Source organism: Telmatherina bonti (assembly GCF_933228915.1).
Source record: "Telmatherina bonti genome assembly, chromosome: 9".
NCBI classification, from domain to species: domain Eukaryota; kingdom Metazoa; phylum Chordata; class Actinopteri; order Atheriniformes; family Telmatherinidae; genus Telmatherina; species Telmatherina bonti.
Window position 1 is genome coordinate 24,063,820 of NC_136627.1, and position 27,500 is coordinate 24,091,319.

Here is a 27,500-nt window from a genome sequence, read left to right on the forward strand (position 1 = left end):
GTTGGATGTCTTGTTTAAGAGCTTCTTGTTTTCAGGCGGACCACAACAGAGCTGTTGCGTCTTATTATACACCTCTGTGGAAAAGTTGAGAATACTTTAAAGGCTTCTACTTAAGTCATAGCTCAGTTATTGTAACCCAGTACTGGGCTGATATTGACACATTCAGTACATCTTTGAAATACAACTTTGTTTGAAAGAAATGTAGGAAATGTTTGACACTCACGGCCACCACACTTGGTCTCATAAGCAGGACTCGTAAGTCTTCCTGAAAGATAAAGATTCAGTCAAAAAATATTTAGAATAAGAAAATATCTTCTTAATGTCTTAATTGAATATTATGTATCAATATTATGATCTTATTACACTCTTCAAGGAACACTTCAACACTTATTATTAAACTTTATTATTAAAATAATAAAGTTGGAGAACTTAGCCCAGTTCTTTGCAACAAACTTTATGATATTAATTCTTTGTATTGTAACATAGGTGACATTATATGGTGGGAAGTGAGTAAATAAAAAAAAACAAAAAAAACAAAACAAAACAAAAAAAAGCCTGTAGCACTTCCTGCAAGGATCTGCATCCAAATGGACAGTCCACTAGCATCTTCCTACAATATCCTCTACTGTTTGATTTTATGCTTGTGTTGTTCTCACTCATATGTAAGTCGCTTTGGATAAAAGCGTCTGCTAAATGACTGTAGAATAGAATAGAATAGAATAAATTACGTCAAGTGTTTTGAAAGAGTATCTGCCTCTTTTTATACTTACTTGCTTACTTCTCATCTAATTGGATGTGTTTTTTTGGATTTTGTGATGTTTAAATCGTTCTCTTCTAAATGTTTTCAAAAATATTTTAAAACATGACCAATGATGGGACTTGTATGGAAGGATAAACTCCAACAAAGTATGTACCACTGACAGCTAAAGCAGTGGCTCACATAAACAATCCTACTAGTGACAGGAGAAAGCTGGTCTGAAAGACAGCACAGAGGTGCTGATCATGGCCGCATAGGAACAACACTTAGTAAAAGAGTCATGGAAGCTGGGGTCTACCACACCAGACAGGACCCTAGGTTCAGGTTGTGTTAAGAATACTCTATGACAGTCTAGCACATAGGTGTCAAACCCCGGCCCTTGGGCCAATTTTTGGCCGCAGTGTGATTATATTTATTATTAAATAGTTCAGAGTTAAAATGTGAATAAACCTTTGTGACAAATATAATCACACTGATATAATCAGTGTGATTATATTTGGCCCACAATGCAATACTAATTGATTCTTAGACCTGGCCCACCAGTATTATACAGCACTTTTATTGCCAATATTACAAACCTGGTGGTTTGGTGCATCAATCAGGACTGAACCTACTCCTCTGTTGACAATTGTCATAATAACTTGAAACCATTGCATCTGAGATGACCAAATGAGCCTGGTCCTTCAGTGAGGGAGCGTTTGTGAAAAAGTACACGATCAAAGTTTGTGAGCTTGTAAGCCCAGAGATAAAAAAACAACATTTTCAAATGAGAGCCTGAGCAGAAACACAGCACCTAAACACACGTGTGATTTTACAACCGAGGCTTTAGAATGTCAGGCACAGGTCTACAGGCTTTTATAAAGGGGGATGCCCCCCCCAATGGTTTACAGTTTGCAAATACATATACTACTTTGACTAATACTGAGGATATGCAAAACCTCTAATGCAAATGATCTATTTGAGATGGGATTTATTGACATCTCCGTTTACCATGCCAGATTAAACAAAATCAAATGTACCAACTTCTCATTTCATTGCATGTGAGAGTTGGGCCTGAAGAAGACAGTGTCAGCGTTCATGTTTTCTCGTACAGGTTTACAGGTGTATCTGACTCAGCATTTGGTGCAGAGACATAATTCAAGACCGAACATGTTCACAGTTGCACTCACTGAAGAAGTCAGATTAGATTTTTATTCAGTGGAAAAACTTAAAGAGCCAAATGGTTGTTGCTGAGAAAGTTTTCTCTGCAGATGACATGACGTGCATTTTGATGGAATGCCAACTTTAATGAGATTGCTTGTCAGTGCCAACAGAGCTAAAACACATACACTTTGCATGAAATGAGAAATGCCATTACTGTTAACACTTCTGAACTGTCAAGGCAAGTATGGTTTGGAAAACTTAAAAATGAAAGTATGCTAGATGTTATCCATAACGGTTAACCATAAAACTTTATGTTATTTTGATTCGGTTGTGTTTCTCCACCTCTCTGTGTTAATCACTTATTTAATCTTTGTTTGTTTGTATTTATGTTTCTCATTTATATGCATCTCCACGCATCAACGAGTTCAAAGTTCAAGAAAAAGCATAACAGCATAGTTGTTAACTGAGGGGAAATTTCTAAGATGTCATATGTAATGAGTCATCCTTTGGTACTTTCTTCTTGTACTGTATACGGGCAGCAACGGCTAAAGTTTTATGAGCTTTTGTTTTCTTTTGTCTTGCTGTTTGTTTGGCACTCCAGAACACACTCCATGACACATCAATATCAAGTCAGATGTTTGTCACTTGATTTCAAGTTTTATTTTCTTTATTTATGATACTTGTGTTCAGTTAAAGAGACAGAAGTTAGGGAGTCGTGTTATTAGGAGGGGGAAGAGGTGGGGGATGGGGTTGTTGTTTGTCCTTGTGTGTGTTTGAGTGTTTGGAAGAGAACTTGAGTCAGTTTTTTGATTGCTTTTAAATCTCTTGTTATAAACTTTTTGTGGTGATTATTTATTTTCATTCTTTATATCTTGGTTTGTGTCTTCTAAAGCACTCTGTGTTGCCTGCGGCATGGAAAGTGCTTAAGAAATAAAGTTTTGATTTGACAAAAACTGTTTTTCACAACTAAACTTACCTGAATCTTGGTCAAGCTGATTCTCAGGACACACCGACTGATTGACTCCATCATAAACCCTGTAAAATGTGGATAACATGAGACTAGAAGTTATTGAATGATACAGAAGATTTTAAAAGAATAGCTGAATGAAAGAAAAAAAAAAACACTGACTGCTTCAGAAGAAGGTAAATTAATTGCTTTGCTACACTGCTCCCTGATAGACTTGTCCAAAACACTCATTGTAACCAAACTGAGTGAAAAGTAGAGCGGAGGGCAAAATCCTAGTACACAATTATGCTTGCAGAGGTTCACACTTTTTTTTTCAGACTTTCAAAATACTTTTTAAGGTATTAAAACTTATTTTCAGACTTCATTCATTCATTCATTTTCCTAACCGCCTAATCCAATTCAGGGTTGCAGGGAAGCTGGAGCCTATCCCAGCAGTCTTTGGGCGAAAGGCAGGGTACACCCTGGACAGCTCGCCAGTCCATTGCAGGCATTTTTTACAGACTTTATTTCAACTTTTTAATTTTCAAAAATAGACTTTCAAGGTTTCAAAATGTTTTCTTTCAGTTCCAGAATATGGCAAAATTCTAATCCCAGAGACGGGGTGCAGCAACAGGGGCATGTTACCGCACCTTGGGGAACCTATTCTATTCTATTCTATTCTATTCTATTCTATTCTATTCTATTGTGTTCTGTTCTGTTCTGTTCTATTTTATCAGACACTTCGTCTTGGGCGCAGCTTATTTAGTGCTGTTTTATAGCAAAGAACTGGACCACGTTCACCAGCTTCTCTGACGAATAGAAGAGTTGAACTAAGTGTGGAAATGCTTCTTGATGAGCTGAGACTTTAGCACAAGGCCGGCTCTAGGAATGCATACTTGAGGGGGCAGGCAGATATGTGAAGGGGGCATCATGCGTGTGCACATCACGCTTGTGCTCTTTTTGTTGTTATTGTTTTTTTTAAGTGTTTTCTTAATGGGACTGTTAGAGTCTGACACTAAAGAAATGGATTGCACTTCATCAGGCCTCGAACCAAAGACCTGTCCAGCTTGGGTGTCCCACCAGAAACTAAAGCTCCTGTTGGTCAGGCTGCTCTCACAAATCATTCATATAATCTCATACGAAAAGTAACACATGGACATTCGTACATTTCCAACGTGATCCTGAGCAGGCGCTTTCATCACATGACACATGACATGGTTCTGTCCCCACGAGGAGCATTAAACACGTTGAAGAGAGAGAAAAAGGTCTTATTTTCTCCCAGATTTGGAAAACTGGCCCCATAAGAAAGCCGTGATTGAACTGCCGTGGTCATGTGGTGCGGACATTAGTGTACTTTATACGTTCATATCAAGTTGTGCTGTTAAACAATACTTTACAGTTTGTTTTATTTTAAACATCTAGCAACGCAGCCGATACCAAAGAGCTTAAAAGCTTTACAGTCATAATCAGCGAGACACGATGCATTTTACTCAGACTTCAACGTGTTTAATGCTCCTCGTGGGGGTTTTTTGTTCTTACTTTCTCCCATTCCATTTGGCTGCACTGGGTGTCAATCATTTCCTTCCCGTTAAAGCTGTATTTTTATGGATGGTTAGGCTACAGTATCTTTATTTCAGGCACATATTTTCTGTTTCACATCACAGATCATTTCGTTACTTAATAAATACTAATTCGGCTGTCACTTATATTTGAAATATGAAGAAAAAGTGTCATATTACAAACCTATTTCCAATGAAATTGTGGAAAATTGACCAGGCCACATCCACTTAATGTTGTAATTGTTTATATATCTCAAATAAGCCATCATATTTGCCTTTATCAACACATATCATTTATACGTTGGATACCCACTAGTTCGGCTTTATTAGGTATTTGATTCATGAAGCGTGTTTTCCAAAACACGCTTCATGAATCAAATAGGGTTTGGAAAACGTGTTTTCCAAACCCTAGCTTAAGAGTGGGTGTGAAAATTAGAAAAACTACAGTCATGGCGTTTATTTGCTGTGCGCAGGTGCACTGGTTGCTCTGCTTGCACAGGCGCACTGGTAGCTAGAAATACGTAGCAAATCCTACGTAACTTTGAGCATAGTTTTTCGTAGATATTATACGAAGCAATAATGAGAATACGTTGTGTTGGTATAGCTCTTGGGGTCACTGAGGCACGCAAACCCTCTGACCACAATAAGTTGGCAATCCCTCAGAGGGGGAAAGGAATAAAAAAATTATAGATACAATAAAATAATTTTAAAAAAAGAGAAATATCAATGATCAAAGTTTTAACAACCAACAACAAAACAAATGTCTCATTAGATAGCCCAATAACAATAAACTAAACTATTAAGCTAAGTTGAAATAGTCAGGCCTATCACAAACAACAAAAACAGGGCAGAACATCAAACCCCAAACCACAATAAGGTGGCATTCCCTCAGAGGGGAAACGAAATATACAAATATTAGATACATTAAAGTAAGAAAAAAATTACAAATACCAATCATCAAAGTTTTAACAACTAACAACATAACCAATGTCTCATTAGACAGGCAAATAACAATAAACTATAATATAAAACTAAGCTGGCATAGTTCAGCAAACAACAAAAACATTAGATTTTTTTCTTAATTTTTTTCACTTTCTCCTCTTTTTTTTCTAAACTCAGTCCCTACTTTACAATAACTAATAATCACTAATAAACTAATAAACTAACTAATAATTACATTGGGGTTTAAATGTGTTAAATTTATCGTTTCTGGATAGTTGTATATTATGCCTGCAGGAAAATATTGGTGTATATCATAAATCTATACTGCAAACATAATAAAAACATTTTATTTTCCAGAGTAAATCTTGGAATGCAAAGCGACAGGACAGGTCACTCAGTTATATGGTAGTTAAGCATTCAAAGTGAATCAAATTATTAAATTAAATGTTGACCATTTCTATCAGGCAGCCTCATCTTAACAAACAAAAAGAAAAATCCTCTCACACTGCATGGCAGGACCTGTGTCCAACTGGACTCCCAGCAGTCTGACCAGCACTCATCCACCCTCCTGTTTGATTTACTGCTTGTGTTATTTATGTCATGTCAGCTATTTTATTCTATTCTATTGTCATATATCAGATGCTTTTATCCAAAGTGAGTTACTTTTGATACTGAGAACAACGCAAGCAGGAAATCAAACATTAGAGGACATCATTGGAAGGTGGCACGGTGGACTGCTGACATGTAATGCAACAGGCTTTTTTCCCCCACCCCACAATATTACCTCTGTTAAAATACAAATAATGCTAAATGACAGTTGTAGTAGAGGTAATAATCATATTGACGAATCTTTACATGAATAACTGTAAGCATTAAATTAAGCTCAGTCTAGTGGTCTACTGTGTCCCTCCCAGTCTCCAACAGCCCATCCTGGAGCAACACACACATACAAGACCACCATCCTCATTAATACATAACCACCCAAAAAGCTGAGATCATGATAAGACTGGTTTTCTATTCCAAATATACTGTAAAGCAACAGAAGACGTAATACCATCAACCAAACAGCTGGACTTTAACGGAACAGCCAGAGACGTGCAGGTAAACAAATTAGTAAATATTATTATAAAGCTGTTTGTTTTCTATCTACATCTGAACTGAAGTTGCATCTAGAAACAAAACTTCCACAGTGATGTTAAAGCTTTATATCTACTGCAACACGACGCACGCAATGCACTCTCACAGCAGCTCCTCCTCCTCCTTCGTGCTTTTTGGGAAATTCGGGACGTTTTCCAGTCTCACACCCAAACTTCCCCACTGGATTTAATGCAAATGTGTGTAAGAGAAAAAGACGAGGCTAATGGTTTAGCATAAACCGCATAGACTTCATATGCAGTCGTCCTCATATGTATTCATACTCTTCCATTAAAGAAGGAGAAAACAGCTGTCTGGGAAATAAGCTGAAATTGACAATAGTAATAATAAATACAAGTTTTATGAAAATCATGTCATTATTTTCTAATTCTGGTTTAAGATTTTTTTTAAGTAATCATTATGATAAAATTATATATATATATATATATATATATATATATATATGTATATGTATATAAAGCCCACAGGATATTAAAAATATGACAAAGTCATGAAAAAAAAATCGTTTCGTATGGAACATTATAGGTTTTTAGAATACATCTTTAGTAGCTACTTTTCATTTTATTGATGTCAATATGATGTCACCATTCATTTTGATTTGAAGTAGGCTACGACTAAAGACTCACCTGCAGTCCTTAGCGGGGGCTGAATTTGCTCCTAAAGGGAGATCTGTCAGCAAACACAATCCACATGAGTCAAATGTAATTAATTTGTTCAGCACACACTTGTCAAAGTAGCAACATGGAGATTTTTCACTATTATCACTAACATGCAAACTATATGAATGTAAAGTGTAGTTTGTCATCATTCTCCGTGAATATAAAAGCAGTAATGTGTTTTTTAATTTAAATTTCTGGAAACTTGGTTTGTGTACAACACTACAGGGAGTGTACACATATAATCATAAACGAGGCCACGGCTGAAAAAGAAAGCCCCTATCTGGCAACATGTATGCAGGAAGCCGAAAAAATGTTCAGAGACACTCTACGCCCACGTTGCAAGCTCCAACGTTTCAGTCAACCTCAACACAAAGCTACAGCGAAAAGCTGAGCAACTACATCCCTCCATCCAACTATAACTATACATAGCCCATTTAGGGGTCGCAGGGAAGCTGGAGCCCATCCCAGCAATCATCTGACCCGGACAGGCAAAAAAAAAAAAAAAAAAACAAAAAAAAAAAACAACAACAAAAAAATAAATAAATAACACAAATGTCACATATATATATATATATATATATATATATATATATATATATATATATATATATATATATATATATATATATATATATATATATATAATATATGTATATATATTATATATATATATATATATATATATATATATATATATATATATATATATATATATATATATATATATATATATATATATATATATATATATATATATATATATATATATATATATATATATATATATGTATGTATGTATGTATGTATGTATGTATGTATATGTATAGCTTGCTGAAGCTACCAACACAAGAAGTAGATGCTGTGTTGGGTCTGTAATATATATGCTGGGTGTCCAGTTTGTCCTAGATGCAGAAAACACGTAAAAAATCAATTGAATGAAACGTTAAAATAAATTCATAAACCTACCAAATAACCCCCCCCCCCCCCCCCCCCCCCCACACACACACACACACACACACACACACATCGCCCATCCTATGAATGAATAAATAAATAAGCTGCGCATATGTGCGCATAGGTGATTAAAAAACAGAAAGACTGTGTCAGTCTACTTACCAGAAACAGCAAGGAAGGCACAGATCAGCCAAGCTGAAAGAATTTAATCAAAGACATAATCATTGCATGTTATCAGTTGCTCTCACAGTCAAGCCAAAAGTTTGTAAAGGTGTGCTTACCTAATCCAACAGCCTGGAGCGCCATCATCTTCATGCGCATCTGACAGTTTATTCCCTGAAACTGCATGCAAGAGGAGAGACTAAATATCTTTCTAATGGGCCCCACCTCCCACGTGACGTGATATCAACTAAAAATATGGTGTTTATAAACACTGTCTTTGTGTCCATCAGCATACCTCAAAATGTGTCTCATCAGAAAACCAACGGCATCACCTACTCCTTTTTCCTTTTTTCCTGTTTATGTGAAGCTCATGTGAAGATCACACATTTACGCATGAAGTTAATGTGTTAAACCTGACAACACACTCAAGCAAGGATTTTAAGGGCAACACTGACATGTTAAATACTTAATGTATTTTATAGATGGTTTTACTTTTTTTTTTTTTTTTTTTTTTTAATTATTTCATTTTAACGCTCTATTTTAAGTACAACCACATTATGTCAGAATCATTCTAACATCAGTATCATACTTCTACTCTGTCAGGTCTGATTTGGTGTGTTTCTTTTCTATTTCCACTAATGTTTTTCCAGCTAATTGAAGAATATTTCTATTAATGACAGAAGCTTTGGATTGTTAAGGAGCTGTCAATTGCCGTGAAAAATAAAATCTATTAAACATTGGAGCGCAAATTACACGAGTCGTATCAGTTCTCCGAACCCCGACTCTCTTTGGGTTATTGGAGACATCTTCACCCCGACAGCTCCTCTTCCTCCCTGACTTCGCTGCCTCCGCATCTTCGCAAGTTCATCGGCTGGGAATGACTTTAGGCTATATTATGCGCTGCAGGTGAAAATTTGGGCGTTTCTGATCAAAACAAATTGATGCTGTAAAACCAAATCAGTAAACACTTTCATGAGAGAAATTCAATCTGTTTTCATGAGCAACAGAACATACAACTGCTTTTGTATTCAGTAGATAAAAGTTATAATTTCCCAGTTTCAATGGGATATTTTTCATTATTTTCTTTTCCTTTCATCATAATATGGGATGTATATATTGGTACACATTGTGTCACTGGCTGTGGATATCCACACGTAGAACTATGATGCGTAAATGCAACGATCCTGTATTGCGTGTTAATGCAAACGGAAAAAGACGCTAAACGGTCTGTTTTCTCTGTAATGAGCACATGTTGATTTTGTGTTCTTTATCACATTATGGTTTATTATCTTATATGCTTCAAATCCTCCAGATTTGCAATTTGAAGATGTTTCAAGATTTCTTCTTTTCGCCAAAAGGTTGCTCAACAAATCACAATCTCAGCTGCGTAATGAGGAAAGCTGAAACGCTACGAATTTAACATCAAACTTGCGTGCAACTAGCCCCAGAGATTAAAATCAAGTGGATTGCTGTAGAAACTGAAGCCTTTTTTAAAAAAATCTCATCAGACATTGTCCTTGACTGATGATGATTTCTTTAACTTTTTTTTTTGTTTGTTTTTACGAATCTCAGAATTTTTTAAGAAACGAGCCAGATAATAGTAGTCCATTGTTTTAATTATAAGATAAAGTTGTCACCTTTCCCCTTCTTTACATTAAAAAAAATCCCTTTATATTTATCCTTTCATTTTTATTTTGTTTTATGATAATAATGATAATAACAATAATAAAAATAATAATACTTGGTAGTTGTAATCATAGCATCATCATGAGCTGCTTATTCAGATTGAGTGGAGCTCATGTTGCACATAGCAATCTACCAGTCATCAGGCTTCACCTGACCTCCCTTGCAAATCAGGTTCATATTATTTATAGTGGCGATGAAAAAGGTTAATAAAAATGTAACAAGAAAATATGTCTTTTTTTTTTTGTGTGTGTTTGCAAAGAACTTTATTTTACCTAACAATGAGGTAAAACAGTAAAACATCATGGCTTTTAAATACAAATGTGGAGAACTGGAGAACTAGGCTAAAAGTACTTTGAATGAATTAGCGAGAATAGTAGCAAAACCTGTTTGACCAATCTTTGATTAAAAAAAAAAAGTCCCCTGCAAAAGAAGACTTCAGTGGTGTTACGTAACTGAGAAGCTGGCAGCTGAAAACACCCTGTTACAATATTAATGTTTCACAAACTTTAAGTGGATGATACATATCAACATTAAAGCAGACATGACGTCTCTGACCTTCATTTGCAAATAAAGATAATTTAGTATCTCCAAAATAATTCCTTCATTTAACCTTGTGATCGTGACTTGATCAATGACATCCAAACAGACAACCAGATCATGGAAGAGCAACTTAACTGAATCTGTAGACTAGAGAAGTGCAGAGACTGGTTAGCATAACAAAACATTTTAAACCCCAGGTGAGTTTTTCTTTTTTTTTTTTTTTTTTTTTTTAATAAATTTAGCAGTAAAGTCGCTCTTTGGCAGCCAATAACTAAAGACACACATTGGAAACAACTGCAAAATGGTCAAGGAGGTTAAACAGTTTTAGTAATGTTTATAGCAATCCTGGGAGCAGGCTGGAAGAACACAGAAAAAACTTAGAACTCATAAAAACTTATATACTTCTTTTTTTTTGTTTTGTTTTGTTATTTGTTAGAATAACCTCTTCCTCTGCATTTTTTAAAATAAGGTCACAGTGAAATATTTGTTCCAAACCTTAAATCTTTCTGTTTTTAATGGCTGTGAACATCTCTGTCTTTACAATAGTTTTTTTGTTTGTTTGTTTGTTTATTTCAGTCCATTTTGTTTGTGCTTGTTCTGCCGACCTATTTCCCATCCGCTACTCTCTCTTTCTATCTTTCCTCTGCACAGCCTGATGGATATCTTTTTTTGTTTTCCTTTACACCATACAACATTTACAAAAACAAACCCTCATCAACATGCATCACCTACAGGTTTGTTACGGATTTTTCAGATGCCTGATGACAGTCACTGCCATCAAAGAACAATTGTCTCACTGTGTTGGAATAAGCAGGTTTTGCAGATAGCATGTTTAGAATTGCTTTTAGATAATCTTACAGAGACAATACCATGTTTAAATGGATAAATGTTCCTGCTTGGCTGTAGGCATAAGGCTGATTTATTGAAGAGTCTTTCCTGAATTGCACAAATCCAAAAGTGTTAGAGCCTCAAGGCAGCTGAAGCATGAGGTGTCTTTGCTGTATGTTTAATGTCTAAAAATGAGATGATTCAGGTAAATGTTACAAACTCTTACAAAGAGGCACAAAAATTTTGCACAGTGACTAAAAACCATGTAAAGACAAATTCAAAGAGGCATAAAGATACTTATAAAGGTGAAAATTGACACCAAAGATATTGGACCTGTGCCAGAAAGTAGGCTTAATATATGTGTTTGTATGTTGTTACTGAGTTAAGAGAAATCTTGGTTATCTGATCCAGACAAGGGAGATATGAGGTACTCCAAGTGTGTTAACATTGTATAGATTCTGTTTAGTGAACCTACTCACTGGAAGGTTCCCACCTGTCTCCTCCCACTTAAAGCACCTTTAAGACATGGGTTGCCCTTGCCAATATAATTCCAGAGATTTAGAAGCTGAATTAATACATAATGATTCATGTAGTTAGTCACTTGGATACTCTGGTCGTAGATATCCAACATAACAGATAATGCCACATTTTATATTACACTTGTAAATGGGACGTTAACGTTGGCAAGACAGAACATGTTAGGAAGACAACATCATGTTGAGTTATGATGAAACTCCTCATATGTGAAATCATATTTCTGTAAGTGTGGGTAAATAGTTAGATACTACTACTCCAAGCTTCATTAGATTCCAGCAGACAGTAGCTGTGTTTCCATCACTTTTTTTTGCAAAACAAAAACAATATGTATAGAATTTCAACATACGACAATTGCAATTTGCAGGTGTTTTCAGTGACTGGTATAAAGATGGAGTTCTTGTAAAATCTCATGCCGCTGGTGAGCTTTTATGAGAACTGCTACATACGCAAGGAAAGCAACATTATTTCAGGGTTTTCTACTTGCTGCAGAGGATTTGCCACCTCCTCTTTAATCCTTTCTACCTTGTTTCCCTATATAATTCATTGGAAAACTCTGCATTTCACTGTTTAGCGCTATCTTTACCTGAAATGAACTGGTCACATGACCCCCTAAGTAACATCTATGCGTAAATGTGGAAAAAGTTTTTCTATTACACTTTTGCGATATACTTCTATATTGAAACATTTGAAAAACTACTTCATGAGAGCCACAAATTTTTTAGTGATAATTAAGATTTAAAATTTGGGTGTGTCATGAAGAGGTGGTGGAGATGTGGACCCAAGTGCTGGATGGAAAGGCAGGAGGCAGTGGAAATGATGAGAATTATAATTTGATAAGCTGAGAAACAACAGGAAGAAACTCAAATTGGCAAATGGGAAATGAAACCAAATAGTGTGTGTGTGTATATATATATATATATATATATATATATATATATATATATATATATATATATATATATATATATATATATATATATATATATATATATATATATGTATGTATGTATATATATGTATGTATGTATATATATATATATATATATATATATATATATATATATATATATATATATACATATATATACATATATATATATATATATATATATATATATATATATATATATATATATATACATATATATATATACACATATATATATATACATATATATATACATATATATATATACATATATATATACATATATATATATATATACATATATATATATATATATATATATATATATATATATATATATATATATATATATATATATATATACATACATATATATATATATATATACATACATATATATATATATATATATATATATATATATATATATATATATATATATATATATATATATATATATATATATATATATATATATATATACCCACACATAAAAAGTACAAGACATAGGTTTAGAGCCATTCTAAGGGAATGGAAAAGCAGCTGGTGTTTCCTCACTATTGTCTTCCTCCTCCCATGTCTTTCTCCTCACCCACCTTTTCATCACCTTTAGGTAAGGAGTGATTGTTCATCTCAAGCCAGGGGAACAACAGAGGCATAGTGTGAACTCCTCCAAGGATCAGGAACAAACTTAAAGCGTGTTCAGCACCAGGCAACTAACAACTGCAAAGCACAGAATCAGGCAGTCCAACACATGGAGGGCCATGCGCTCACCAAGAAGAAGGCAGAGGAAGATCATAGCCAGAGCCCCCACTGCCATAGAGTGTGGACCACAGGGGACCAGGGGCAGTAACCCCTGAGCATGAGGCAGGGGCAGGACCTAGGGGTTCATCAGCCCAAAAGCCACACAACCAACACCCCAGGGGATGTTCAGTCTAACACTGAGGAGGGCATGACTGGTCCAGATTACCACCCACTGCAGTACACCGTTCACCCCAATGCCACTGACCAAGCAACCAATCCTAAACCTTTACCTCCAACCCCTCTATCTCCAGCCATATCCCAAACCCTCCCAACCAACCCACCCTTCCATCTCCACCCATGCTGGCAAAGCATCCCTCTAAACCTCTACCCTGTGACCTAAACAGCCCCCAGACTCAACCTCCAACACAACCTAAAGGGGCATTCACATCTGGATAATCCAGAGGACTTGGTCCAATTGAGCGGGGGTTTCTGAAGTTTTACACTTTCACAGCTTTGGTTTGGTTTGTGTTTAAACTGCACTTGACTCAAGCTGACCAAACAACCTGGACAACCTTATATAGTTAAAACAACTGTTCACTAAGGGGTAATGCTCTCACACAAACACAGTTCTACAGGTAAATATTACCATTAAAATATCATGCAGGTGGATATTTATTCAGTGCAGGTGGGTCACAGATGTTTTTCCTTCTTTTTTGTTTTAAATTGACCAGAGGTTGAGATCAAATTTATTTACTCAGCATGAGTATTTCCAAACTTTGTGCCTAGGAAAGTTCTGGCATCCTGCTCCGCTCAGCGAGTGAGATACTTTTCTGCTGCTGCTGGTTCTGTTGTTCATGGTGGATAATAGAGCTGATACCAGGGATACTGGATGATGTGTGGTTCATACAGCATTCTCCCAATCAGAACCGCTTGTCTTGTGAATTGGCGGTCTGTGGTTTGAGCTGCAACAGGGCCGGTCCAAAGCCTGGATAACTGTAGAGGGTTGCTTCAGGAAGGGCATCCAGAAGGGCAAACATCTGCCAATTCAACTGTGTAATGATTCACTGTGGCGACCCCTTCAGAGGCACAAGCTGAACAGGAAACCAACAAACAATGAAGGTGGTATTTACAATCACTACATAGGTTAACAGGCGTCAGGCAGGTTGGGTCGCGGGTCATTGGCCTACAGAAACAGTTCGGGTTGGGTCCAGATTTTAATTTGAGATATCAACAGGTTGGGTTTGGTCATCATAATGCATTTGGGTGGGTTAAGGTTGGTAAAACTGGACCCATGCAGGATTCTAGCTTTGGTAGAAGATGCGGAACACAATCTGTTGGCTTTGTAGTTCCTCCTACCAAAACAATAATCTATATCACTTCCTTTTCCTTCATGCTTTATTGTGGTTAGCCAATATGACTTTATATATATATATATATATATATATATATATATATATATATATATATATACATACATACATACATACATAAAGTCATATTGGCTAACCACAATAAAGCAAAACACCTACACACACATATATATATATATATATATATATATATATATGTGTAGTAAAGATTTCCTCTTTACTAGTGCAGGTGATTTTGACTGTTAACCCTGTCCACCTGTTTTTCATTAGTTGTTTTTCCTTTATATAGCCCTTGATGTCAATTGGTGTTTCTGAGATCATCTGTTGTGTTTCCATTTTCATTCTCTGCAGTCTTTTGGTTTTGCTTTCATTAAACATGGCTTTGCATTCTGTTTATTTCCTGCCTTTTTGTCCTGCAACAGTCCTCACATGAATTACACATTGACAGATGTGTAATTGATGTCAGATCTTTAATATAGATGTTATGAAGGTTTGCCCATTAAGTTCAGAATTCTTCTCTCGACAATCAGCTCAAATGGTAGATCATCAGCTTCAATTCTAATAAAACATGTTAGTCCTGTTGGTGTTCCTTGTGGAACAGAGCAGACATTTTGCAATTTTATTGTTAATAATGTCTGATCATTTTAGCTTTTTTTTCGCACTTTTTTTTGTCTTTCAAATTCGTTCTTTTTCTTTTTAACTGTAAAAAGAATCTGTTTAAAAACTGTCTCAAGAATAATTTTAGGGGAGGTTTGAAAATTTCTGTTTGGAAATGGAAAGGGTTTTTATTTACCACAAGTCTAACCCTACTGAGTGATGTCACAGTAAGCTTCTTTTCTTTTGTGTTTTTACTGTGTTAATGGAACATAACAGGAATGAGTGGTAGATGGGTATTCTGTCCAGATTATCCTTTGTAGACTGCTGTGTTACTGTAAGGAAAATATAATACAATTATTATTTTCAAAAGAAATGCATAATTGATGTGTTTCAATCATGCTAAGCATGTCTTCCTGTTAAAAGGGAGTTTTTTTGCTTCCCACTGCTGCCTTGTGCATGCTCAGGATGGGGGATTGGATCGAAGTCACGATTCAATGCAATCAGTTGGTTTCTATTATAGGCTATGTATGAATTGGCTTGAAATTATGTGTATGTAAAGTGCCCTGTGACAACATTGTTGTGAAGTGGCACTATACAAATAAAGTAGAATTGAATTGAACTTAAATTGAATTGAATTGAATTGAATTGAATTGAATTGAATTGAACTGAATTGAATTGAACTGAATTGAATTGAACAGTTGTTGGTAAACTGGTTGTATCTTTGTTTTTTAAACACAAGGCTCCAGCTACACCACAACCCTAAATGAACAAAGTGATTAAAATAAATAAATGAATGAATGAAAGTTGTGAATTTGAACACTCAAGGCCAGGTCTGTAGAAGGTTTGCTTGTAATGAAAACATGTGCAAATGTACTTTTTTTTTTTTTTTTTTTTTTTTTTTTTTGCTTTGCTTAAGCAATTATTAAAATATGAGACATGAAGTCATGCAGTTAATTTCACCAAAAGGCTAGTTTGTGTTTGCAACACAACAATTGCATTTTTTTTTATACAAATCTGATTCTCTGAAAATTGCTGAGAGACAAACGCGCCATGTGGCCAGGGCGACCTTTACCTACTATTATGCCCTTGGACTGAGAAGTTTGTTTTAGCCCTGTTCCATCCTCCAAATGTGCCAAGTCTTGTTGCAGAAAATAATTAGGAGATTTTTTTTTTAATTAGTTGTATTGACATATCAATAACATGACCGTAATGAATAGAATAAGAATGAATAAACAATAGCAGCAACAGATCAAATTATAAACCCTGAGAAACCTTGCTTCATAAACAGAAATAGAATAATTAATATTACTTTTCATTACATGACACTGCACAGCCACAATGTGACAAAGGACTCCTTGAGACAGAAAAGACTATGAACAAGTTTATTCACCAACAGGTTGTAAATGATGGTCTCACCAAGCTGACGGTGAAGCAGCAAAAAAGGTATTATCCAGGAGACAGGCAAGGGTTCAAGGAGTCCAAGAGATGAGGAAGGATCAAAACCAGTAAGTCAAGCCATGGAGAATCCAGAGACAGGCAAGGGGTCAGAACCAGGGAAGCAATGTCAAAGCAATCTTTGACATTGGATCGCGCCTCTCCACGCGCGGTTACATTGTGTTGTGTTTGTGGTGTTGGGGTGTGAAGTGGAGAGACGAGTCGGACACAGGCGGCTGTCTATTTGTGGCTCGGACCACGCCGTTTATTTGTTGTGTCGTGTCGGCGGCTTCACCTTTATGACGGGACACAAAACACATTAACTCAAACAAAAAATGTAATCATAACAAAGACTAACAGTGGGCCGACAGCCCAGCAACATCCAGGAGCTAATGTTGTAGCCAACATGAAGCTAGCGAGAGTTGCAGCCAACATATTTATGCGAACACAAATAAAATTAACATTTTTAACCCTGAACATCTTGCTGAACATTGCACATGCGTGTTTAAACACCCCTGCCAAACAGGCTGCCTTGAAGATAGTCTACCCATCACAAAACAACCACATTTTAACAGAGCATTATTTCTGCTGCTCACCTTATGACGGGACACAAAACGTATTAACTCAAGATGGCGCTGCTACGAAAGTATACTAAACAGCCAGGACAAATGACTAGACAGTATCAGCACGCCATCTAACGGCCTTGTTAGGCAACTGCCCTACACAAGCATTGAACTTAAAAGCTGAGAAAGTAGTATGCTTGTGTTTTCACTCTTTATTTTTGTGTACAAAAAAAATATGATTTGTGGTTCAAATACATTACATAATGCTTAACCCCTTAACCGTCGGCGGCCCGCCCGCGGGCCGTTTTCCGTAATTTTATTTATATCACGCTCATACAATATCTCAGACGTTTCCTTTTTCAATAAAACTGCGCATGACGCACCGGTAGGCTCTCTCCTTCTGATTGACCCCATTTTTGACCAACTGGATTGATCCATGGTCCTTCCTTAGCCAATAATACCCACTGAGTGTCAACCTTGGTGGTCTGACCATTACATACGTTTCTGCTTCCAGACCTTGCCAACCAACTCTGATGCCAGTTCTGACCCCACTGCCGTAAAGCCAATAAAATTCCCATCACGGTGGTGTGCAGCTTCTGTGTGTGGGATGTACAATGGCTTCAGGGGGTCCATGCGTAAACATTTGTGACAACATGCGTACTTCTGTGCGTCCGTGCGCAAAAGCAGAAGAAACCTTTTTTGTCCACTTTTTCTCCGTATGAACTTTTGCAAAACACGCCAAAAAGCGGAAATACACCCACGAGGAGGTGATGGAGTCGTTTACACCGAGGGACTGATTTTTACAGAGGAAGACGTCTCTGACTGCAGAAGAAGATGCGGTCCCCGAAGGAGAAGACCATGAAAAGTAAGCACAAAGCTCTATATGCAGCTACAGTGTCTTTAGAAGCTGTTTAGATGAGTAACTCGGTTGTTCATGGGGCTGAGGGAGGGGGGGCTTGTTTACTTTGTGCGTCGGGATGGGGGGAGGAGGGGTGGGGGCGCCCGTGTTGCTTTCTTTCCGTTGTTTCTTACTGTTTGGTCTGCTAAAGACGTGAGACCTGGTTTTATAGAAAACTTTCGGGTCTTGGCTCTAAAACGTAAGACCTCGGACCGGGGGAACCGTTCATGCGGGTGTCGTTCAGTCCGAGTGTGCGTGAAGCAAAAAGACCAGCGATGAAAGAGCGGTTCAACAACTCTATTTCCCTCCAGTTGTAAACATTTGTTCATAAATACAAAATCATAGAAAGAAAAAAATAAGCTGCTGCTGATTTATCTGCGTGTGTGTGGACCGCTTTCATACTCTGTGTGCACATGCGTGCAGGGATGCGCGTCTGTTAGAACATAGACTTCTTACAGTCCCAGTACTAATGTGGGATAAAAACTTCTTGTTTGTCTTTATTAGTCTGTCATCTCATTCAGAGTGGAAACCTAGCAGCTCTTCAGATGAAGGACCATCTCCTTCCAGAGGAAGCCTACATTCCAGACCACCAGGACCTCTGCTCATCATAACATGCTGGGACCACCGATTTCAGATTCTTCTGGCGACCCAGACAGATGACCGTGCTACTTGGTTGAATACATGCTTCTTGGGTGAAAACGTGTTACTTGGGTGCCCGTAGTATGCAACTACTGTATCATCACTGCAGGAAGGTTCCTGCACCAACCGTGGCTCCCCGGCTTGCTGCTACACACGACGCAGCAGAATAACGCACCACCCAACAGAGGGCAGAATAATCCCTGTAGTAGCGTGGGTAGTGAGACAGTCTATTCTCACACCTGAAGACCAGCTGCCGTTCTCAAGTAATCTCAGTGTGGAGTGAAATTAGCATCCACCTGCAACAGTAGCGTGCCAAGCTCCAACGCAAGCTCCGCCCACCCGGCATCATGAAGGGAGATCGACCCTGGCATCCATTTAGGGTTCATGTCTGATCATTAAAGGGCTCAATGTGTTGCTTGGTTATTTTAGCTATCATCATTCTGTTTCCTATTGTCTTCTTTAATCAATCTGTTAACCGCTCTGCCACTCACTCTAGCTCTGCCCCGCAGTCGCTGAGTGTCGAGAAGGGTTCAAACCAAGCGGCAACCTCCGGCGGTTAAAAGTGAAGCCTATGCGAAAGTGCATTAAGCTGCAGTTCCCCCTTCATCCGCTAGGGGCCAGCTCCAAAACAGAGTAAATCCCCAGAGACTCCCATGTTAAAAAGGCATACTTCACAGCAGAAATAAACATGTTTACAGCCTGGTTCAAAAATCCATTTTTTGGTTTGTAGGTCAGGTTCACCTTCAAAACAACTGTGGGGGGAGTGAATTTTTTTCTAACTCACCCGGTTTTAAAGTAATTTAATCTCAAAGTTTGGCAAATTTAGGGGCGCATCCTTTTGATTGACAGGTACCAATCTCTGGCTTCAAGGAAGAAAAAACGTAGAATAACCGCGGTTTTTAGCCGGTAAACAATGTGACTTGGCTTTAGCCCGCTTACCTCCGTTAGCTGGGTAGCTCCCGTTATCTTGGGGTTAGCTCGGTTAGCTTTTAGCTACAGTTAGCTCGGTTAGCTTTTAGCTACAGTAAGCTCAGAGTTTGCTCGATGTCAATCATCCGCCATGACACTCACAGCCCCCCTCTCAGCTCCACCTCTTTGCCCATATTTGTATTTTCCGGGTGAGACAACGCGCAAGATGCTGCCAACATGGCAATGGTAGGAACCGCCCACCAAGCTTCAATTCAGCTCTTCAGAAACCTATGGGTGACGTTACGGAGACTCTGTCCATCTCTTTATACAGTCTATGGTTCTAACAGGTATGTTCCCCAGCTAGCACTCTAAGGAGCCCCTGTGCGGTCTACTCTGTCATTACGATACCTGCACCATGTGTGTGCTCCGGTTCTTTGGATGGCATGGTGATCGGTGAACCGGTTACCAGTGGTATTTGTCTGATTCTGCTTCTGCGTCTACTTGGGGGACTGTTTTTTCCTGCGCTGGGACTGACTGGTCTCCTTCCACCTACATGGATAATGAGAATTCTCGCAGGTGGTCTCGTGTGTTGAAATTAGACCTGACTAAGGCTACTTTGGTGTTAACGTTTAACACTACCTCTGAGCCCCTTTTGCAGTATCCTCCTCCTAGCCGATATCGGGGTGACACTTTTAATACCTCCTGTTGTCATATGAGGTTGTGTATGTTTCGGGCCCTCGCCGGGACCCGTTAGTCGATTTTTCTCTTTGCAGTGATGTTGTGTCGTAGCTTGGCTGAGTCCTATGCTGATTTCCCCGTTGTCGGTCTTTTCCCGGGTCCCGAGTCTGAACTGAGTAAGGTGTTGGTTGTGCGTAATGGTGAATTGGAAGTGGATGATTACTTACTAAAAAGAAAAAAAAAGAAAAAAGTAAGTGGATGATTACTTTGAGATTATGACTGGCATGTCTGCTCAGAGTAATAATTGGTTATTGCTGGCTGAGCAGGTAGAAGTGTCTGTTGGAGTTGCTTGTGTGGTCTGCCTGGGGCCCAGACCTGTGCTGCGTGTAGTTATCCCTCCACCTGAGTTTGACTCCGCCTGTATGATTGATTTGCTCTCTTCTGAAAACCCTAACCCTAACCCTCTCAGATATGTATTTCCTTGGATATTCCTTTCCTTGTTACAACCTGCACACAGTCCCCTCCTCTTTGGTTCAGGTGTGACAAAGCAAGATTTTACTTGCTTCATGAGCTCCTCTCCGGATTCTGGTTTTGTTGGGGTTTTGGACGGTGCTTGGTGTGACAGTGTTTATGTCAAGAGGCATGGGTTTTAAATGTGTTTTTTTTTTTTCTTTATCCTTGGAATATGTGTGTATATGTGTTGGACTTGTGAGTAAAGCTTTTGGTGTCAAGAGCTGATGACTCTGTGAAAAGGAGAGCGCACAATGGGATTGGACTCGGTCTGCTGGTTAATGAGAGCCAGGTGGGAGCAATCAGGTGATTGGAACACAAACATTTCCAGGTCTATAAAAGTAGCCAAGGTGGAAGTGAGAGGGGGGTGAGACTAAGGCATGTGACAGCTAGAGGAAGACGCTTGGCAGCGACAGGCGATGGAGGTGGATGGTCACGGAATGGATTAGAATTCAATGCTCTCTAAGTATATATATATATATATAAATATATATAAAGGAATGTGTGTCTGCTTAGTGGCATGGATGTTGCTGATCATTATTCAGCAATACAGTGACTGGTGTGTTCTCACTGCTGCAATTCGCTCAACGGCTGCTGTGGCCAGAGGGGGACACTGCTGGAAGACGATCACGGAAGGGATTGATTGGCTTGGGGATTCAGGATTTCCCTTTGATGCTTCGGTGGCGTGAGTGAAAGGAACGTCAGTGCTTTTTGCCTCCAAATGTGCATGTGGTCTGAAAATTCCTAAGGCCTTGGAAGAAGGGGGATTAACTGGGTGTTCACTCCCCTACAGGAACGTCAGCAGGATAGACCAGGACTCCGCTTCCCATGAAGATTTCCTGGTGGTGGTTGACATCACGCCAGGCTGTTGCTTTTACAGGGAAGTTGAACTGTTTAGGGTTGTGAGTGACTGAGACTGACCCTAGCCGTTCGAGTGGAAACTTTTTTTTTTTTTTTTTTTTGCTGTCTGGAGCCTCAGCCTGCTGCAAGGGGTGGGGGTAGACTATTGAGGAAACTGGCCATAGTATCAAATTCCTTTTTTTGTTTTCTGTTTTGTTTCCATTTGTTTGGGTTTTTTTTGTTTGTTTGTTTTTTTTTGGGGGGGGGGGCGTCTTTTTAACAGGATTATTTGTGCTAGTTAAATCTTTTTATTGGGTTGCTGTGTTGGGGGGATTTTACTAAATGTACGGTTTTTTAAGGTCTTAGCCCTCCTTGTGGTGGAGATCCACTCTGCTGCTGTTCCAGATTGTACATTGTTTAATAAAGATCTAAAATTAAGGCTACGTGTTGTCTGTTACTCAGGAGGATCTAGTTCTTGCAGCCATGACATTTATGCTTTCTGTGGCCTGCGCCGGCCTTTGGTGGTGGTACGGTGGTCTGGTTCTTAGGGGTGTGCTGCCATCAAAGTGGACTGGTATGTGCCCCTGTCACCCTTTTCTTGCCTACAGCTGACTTCCTGGGTTTCCCATCTGCCCCCTTTCTCGGTCACTCTGTCCGTTGTATATATGAATATACAACAAGATTCCTCTTTATGCCACCTTTCATTAGAGGTCTCATTGACTGTTGAAGTGTTCTGGAGTTATAGCTTATTGACGCCAGAGTATCCAAATGGCCACTTTGGGGAGCGCATGAACATACTTGCAGTAAAGCCCTCATTGAATAATTGTGGCTCCTATTGTCACCAAATTTTAACTGGTCATAGGAAAGGCTTCATGCTACAGCTCCATCTGATTTTCCCCCCCCCCCCCCCCCCCCCCCCCAGTCCGTCTCTCCATGTGCAGCGTGTTGACAAAGAAATTCAGACGGGGGGGATAAAAAAACTGAAATTTCCTTGTGTTCCTGGTTAGGTGTGTGTGTGTGTGTGTGTGTGTGTGTGTATATGTGTGTGTGTGTGTGTGTGTGTGTGTGTGTGTATATATATGTGTGTGTGTGTGTGTGTATATATGTAGGTGGGAATGTAAGTGTATATGCGTGTGCATTGATCTTTCTCGTTTTTTGTTCTTTCTGTCCCTTTTCTATCCTCTGCGGTCTGGTCCAGCAGCATAAACTCTGCAATACAATTATCCTAGAAAAATAAAATAAAAACAGAAATACAAGGGGATCATATCTATAAACGCTCCCCTTGGCAAAATAAATTTGCTCAGCACAATACAACATCCTGAACATCAGTCTACTTGGTTAAATGCTGGACAACACAATTAAAAAGAAAATAAAAACATAAAATAGTTATCCTTCTCCTCCCTTCTTATTGCATGCAGGTGAAGTGATATCCGCACACAAACTTCCTACAGAATCGCCGTTTGTGTCCCCTTTTGTCTCTCTGGTAGAAACTTGCCGGAGCACTTCTGTTGTGAGACTGAATTTGCAGCGTTTTCTTTTTGCAGCTGTTTTTCTTTATGCTGCGCTTTTCTGAATTTGCAGTTCATTTCTTTATTTGCGCTGTGTTTTTCTTGTTTTGCATTATGTTTTTAGATTTGCAGCGCTCTTCTATACATGCAGCGTTTCCTGCTTGCATTTCTATTCCTAAATGCAGCTGTTTTCTACATGAAGCGCGTTTGCACCCGTCGGCCAGTGTAGATAACACTGATACTGTAATGCAAGTTATAGTGTTAAGGATCTTTATAGATAAGGAGAATAAAGTGTTTTTTGTGGATTTGGCTCACTACTGTGACAAAGCAATTAAATCACCAAAAGCAGCCTCTTATTCCATGATATTGCTAAATGAATTTTTTTAAGAAAATAACATTAGTAATCATTTTGTATCTGGACACTCGATTCTAAAAGTTCTAAATGCAAGGCTTAAAAACTGGTTTTTAAGATGTAGCGTGGAAGATATGTGCATTTGTGAAACAGAAATGGTGCATTTCCTTGTATTGAGACTGATCTGACCTCATATATTTCTGTCATCTGACTTGTATTTCAATTATATAAGACCCTGCTCTTCCTATCCTGCTCATTCCTGACCTTCCATCTGTGTTTAGGCCAGACTCTCCACTCCGGTTCAGTAATATTTTCTTTTGTTTATATTTGCATCTATAAATTGGATGCAGTTGTTTTATCTGTTCTCTTGCAGCCTTTTAATTTTTATATAACAAAAACACCCTGTTTGGTCCAAGTATGTTTTTCAACCCCTTATAGTTCATTCAGGATAAATTTATTGTTTATGTAGCAACTACAGGTGATTCATGCATTACTAACATTCGCCCTGCTGTCGCCCAGAAACTGACCAATCAGAACAGAGAACATGTCAGCCATATTGTCTTCCTCCGGAGTATCAAAACCCCAGAAGTCAAGTGAGGAGGGACTGTACCTGCAGAGTTGAGAGCTAATCGGTCTCTGCCGCGAGGACATTGGGCCACACATGTCCACGGCGGACAAGATCGGCTCTAACGAGGGTGATTCTTTTGCAAATGCTGTTATTCACTCGCAGTGATGTATTCTGTCACTCGTAACACATACACGCATGCTGTGTTTACCGTGCATGCATTCTGTTGTTGTGTGCACAGTTGATTTCTAAGAGTTAGGTAACTCCACAAATTACAATAAAATGCCATCACTATTAAAGGTCTGACACCTAGATTCACCATGGCAACTGGGGAATACAAATGAGTTTTAGAATTAATAAATAAATGAATTAATAGGAACACTGCTGCGAAGGAAAATGAAATGCCTGAATCAGTGTGGGTGTTGGAATACACTCATCCCCATTGACTTAAGATTTAGCTTCAAAAAGAAACTGTGTGTTGATGAAAAACCGAGCAGAAAGAATAAAACACGAGTTCCATTTGGAAAATGAATCTGATCCCCAAGGAAAAAATACATGAACACAACTGAAGATGAAGGATGTATAGAATATATTTCTGTTTCACAGGTTAATGTTTCCTTACTTAATTTGTAGGCATTAAAATCCCCCAACAAATGCTGTTTTAACACACATATATGTGATGCTCCGGCATCTGGTTACACATCCTTGATACGTCTATGGTAAGATGTTTTAGGCACATCTTAATAGATGGGGGTCCTGGAGATGATTCAGGACATGCTGGAGCAATACCCTCAGCTAAGCTGTAAGAATTAGGGAAACATAGTGCAATCAGTCCTAGTCCACTGCTATCCTTGGAACCTGACCTCAAATAAGCAACAGATGATGGGTGGGTGGATTAATGAGGGATGCATATCACCTTAGACTTTTTGCTCTTAAATAGCAGCAAGAGTGTCATTCACGTGAAGATTTGGTCTATGCTGTGTTTGTTACGTGTCCTGCCTAAACATACATATATGTACACAGGTCCTACAACCCAAATATTTATTTTTCTTCTGAAAGGAATTGCAGACTTCCTGAGCACTGTTTCAGTGACATCAGTTGGGGATTTCCAGCTTGTCATGTGGGAGTAAACAAGATAGTATGTAGCATTTGCAGAAGCAGACAATTCAGCTTTTCACTTAAAATCTCTGAGAAGATGACATAAGGGCTTTGTCTTTATTTATCTAAATACATCAATGAACACAAAAATGAGCTGTCGGGCTTGAGGCCAGTGAGACATATACCTGAGATGAATACCTGAAAACTGGCATTGACGTGTGTGTGTTTGTGTAGAGTGGAGTGTGTGAATGGGAATGGGGTGGGGAGGGGGTGTAGGATGGGGTGTGTGTGAATAAAAAGGGAGTATGTAAGTGGGGGAAGGGTGGGGGGGTTGTTTCTTCTACATTTCCTATGTAGTAGTAGAGGGATGGGGTGGAAGATGTGAGCACGTAAATGGGGCAGTGTATGAGTGGGTACAGAAGGGTGGGTTGGGGTATGTGTGTGTGGGGAGGAGTGGATGATTTTGAGATGGGGAGGGGATGTGTGTAGATAAAGAAAGGAGTGTGTGAATGTGGGGTGAGTAGAGAGGCGTGTGTTGAGGTGTGTAGAGGGGAAGCTTGTGAGGGGAGTTATATTATGGGGTATGTATGTGTATATCGGGTTTATGTGAGTGGGGGCAGGGGGGTAGGAGAGTCTGAGATAGAGCGAGGGAGGAAGTATGGCTGCGCAAGTGTGTGTGCGTGTGTGTGTGTGTTTGGGGAAGGGGGTGTCTCGTGCCCTGGGAATGCTACTGGTGCACTTGGGTGCGGCCTGGTTGCCTCGGTGGTGATCCAGGGATCCTGGCCCTCCGTTGATGATGCTCCGGAGTGGGGCGGTTGGGGTCTGTGCTTGGCTGTAGCTGCTGGTTGTCCAGGTCTCGGGGTTCTCCTGGACTGCCTCTTTCCTTTGTGTGGGCGGGGTAACTGTGGCATGATCACTCTTCTCTGAACACGTTCCACTCTGTATGTTCTGCAAGTGACACAGTCACTGAGTCATCCTGCAGGTTTATTCACTAACAACAGCTAGTTTTCCTTCTGTTTCTGATTTAACTTGTTAGTTTCTGGTGTTCCTTCTAGTTGATGGGTTTGTCCTCCCACAGAGGGACAATGAATCTATGGTTGGCTTGTATGTGTATATGTGTGTATGTGTATATATAGACAGGTGTGTAAGTGTGTATATGCGCATGTATGTGCATGTGTAATGTATGTTTTTCTCTCTCTGTATCTCTCTCTCTCTTTCTCTCTTTACGAAGCGTTTTTCTGTTTTGTTTTGTTTTTTTTCAATTCTCTCTCTGTCTCTTTTCTGTCCTCTCTGGTCTGGTCCAGCAGTACAAACTCTGTAATACCAACAATTATGCAAAATAAATAAAAAATAAAATAAAAATCAAGAATATCAAGAGGATCATTATTTCTATAAAGCTCCCCTTGGCAAAGTAAATTTGCTCAACAGAACACAGCATCCAGACCTGCTTGCCTAAATGCTGGACAAGACATTGAAAAATAAAAAAATAAAAATGAAAAAAAGATGTTATTCATTCAATGGATATTCTATTCATGGATTTTTAAAAAAATGCAATATTGAAAATTATAAATACCCCACATAGTTCTGGGTCCAATGTCTTTCTTTAAACATCAGTAGCACAAACTTTGTTTCTTATGACTGCAAAAGCCTCAACCTAGGTCAGGTTTGTCCATTTATTTATGTATTTATTTTAAGCCTGTCTTGTTCAGTATTATGACAGCAGAATGGTCTGCCTGCTGTGTTGTGCTCTTTTTTTTTACTCTGCCAAGGGGAGCCTCTTAGACGTGTCTCCCTTACTTCTTTAGTTTTATTGAATTTGATTGATTGATTGATTGATTGGTTGATTGATGGATTGATTAATTGACTGATTGATTGATGCATTCATTCATTCATTCATTCAGGTTGGCTAATTTCCTAGCCATGATCTTCAAGTTTCCCGATCATTCTTCATTGTCTTCACATAATTACTTCCGCCAAGGAGGCTGATTTTTTGCCAGCA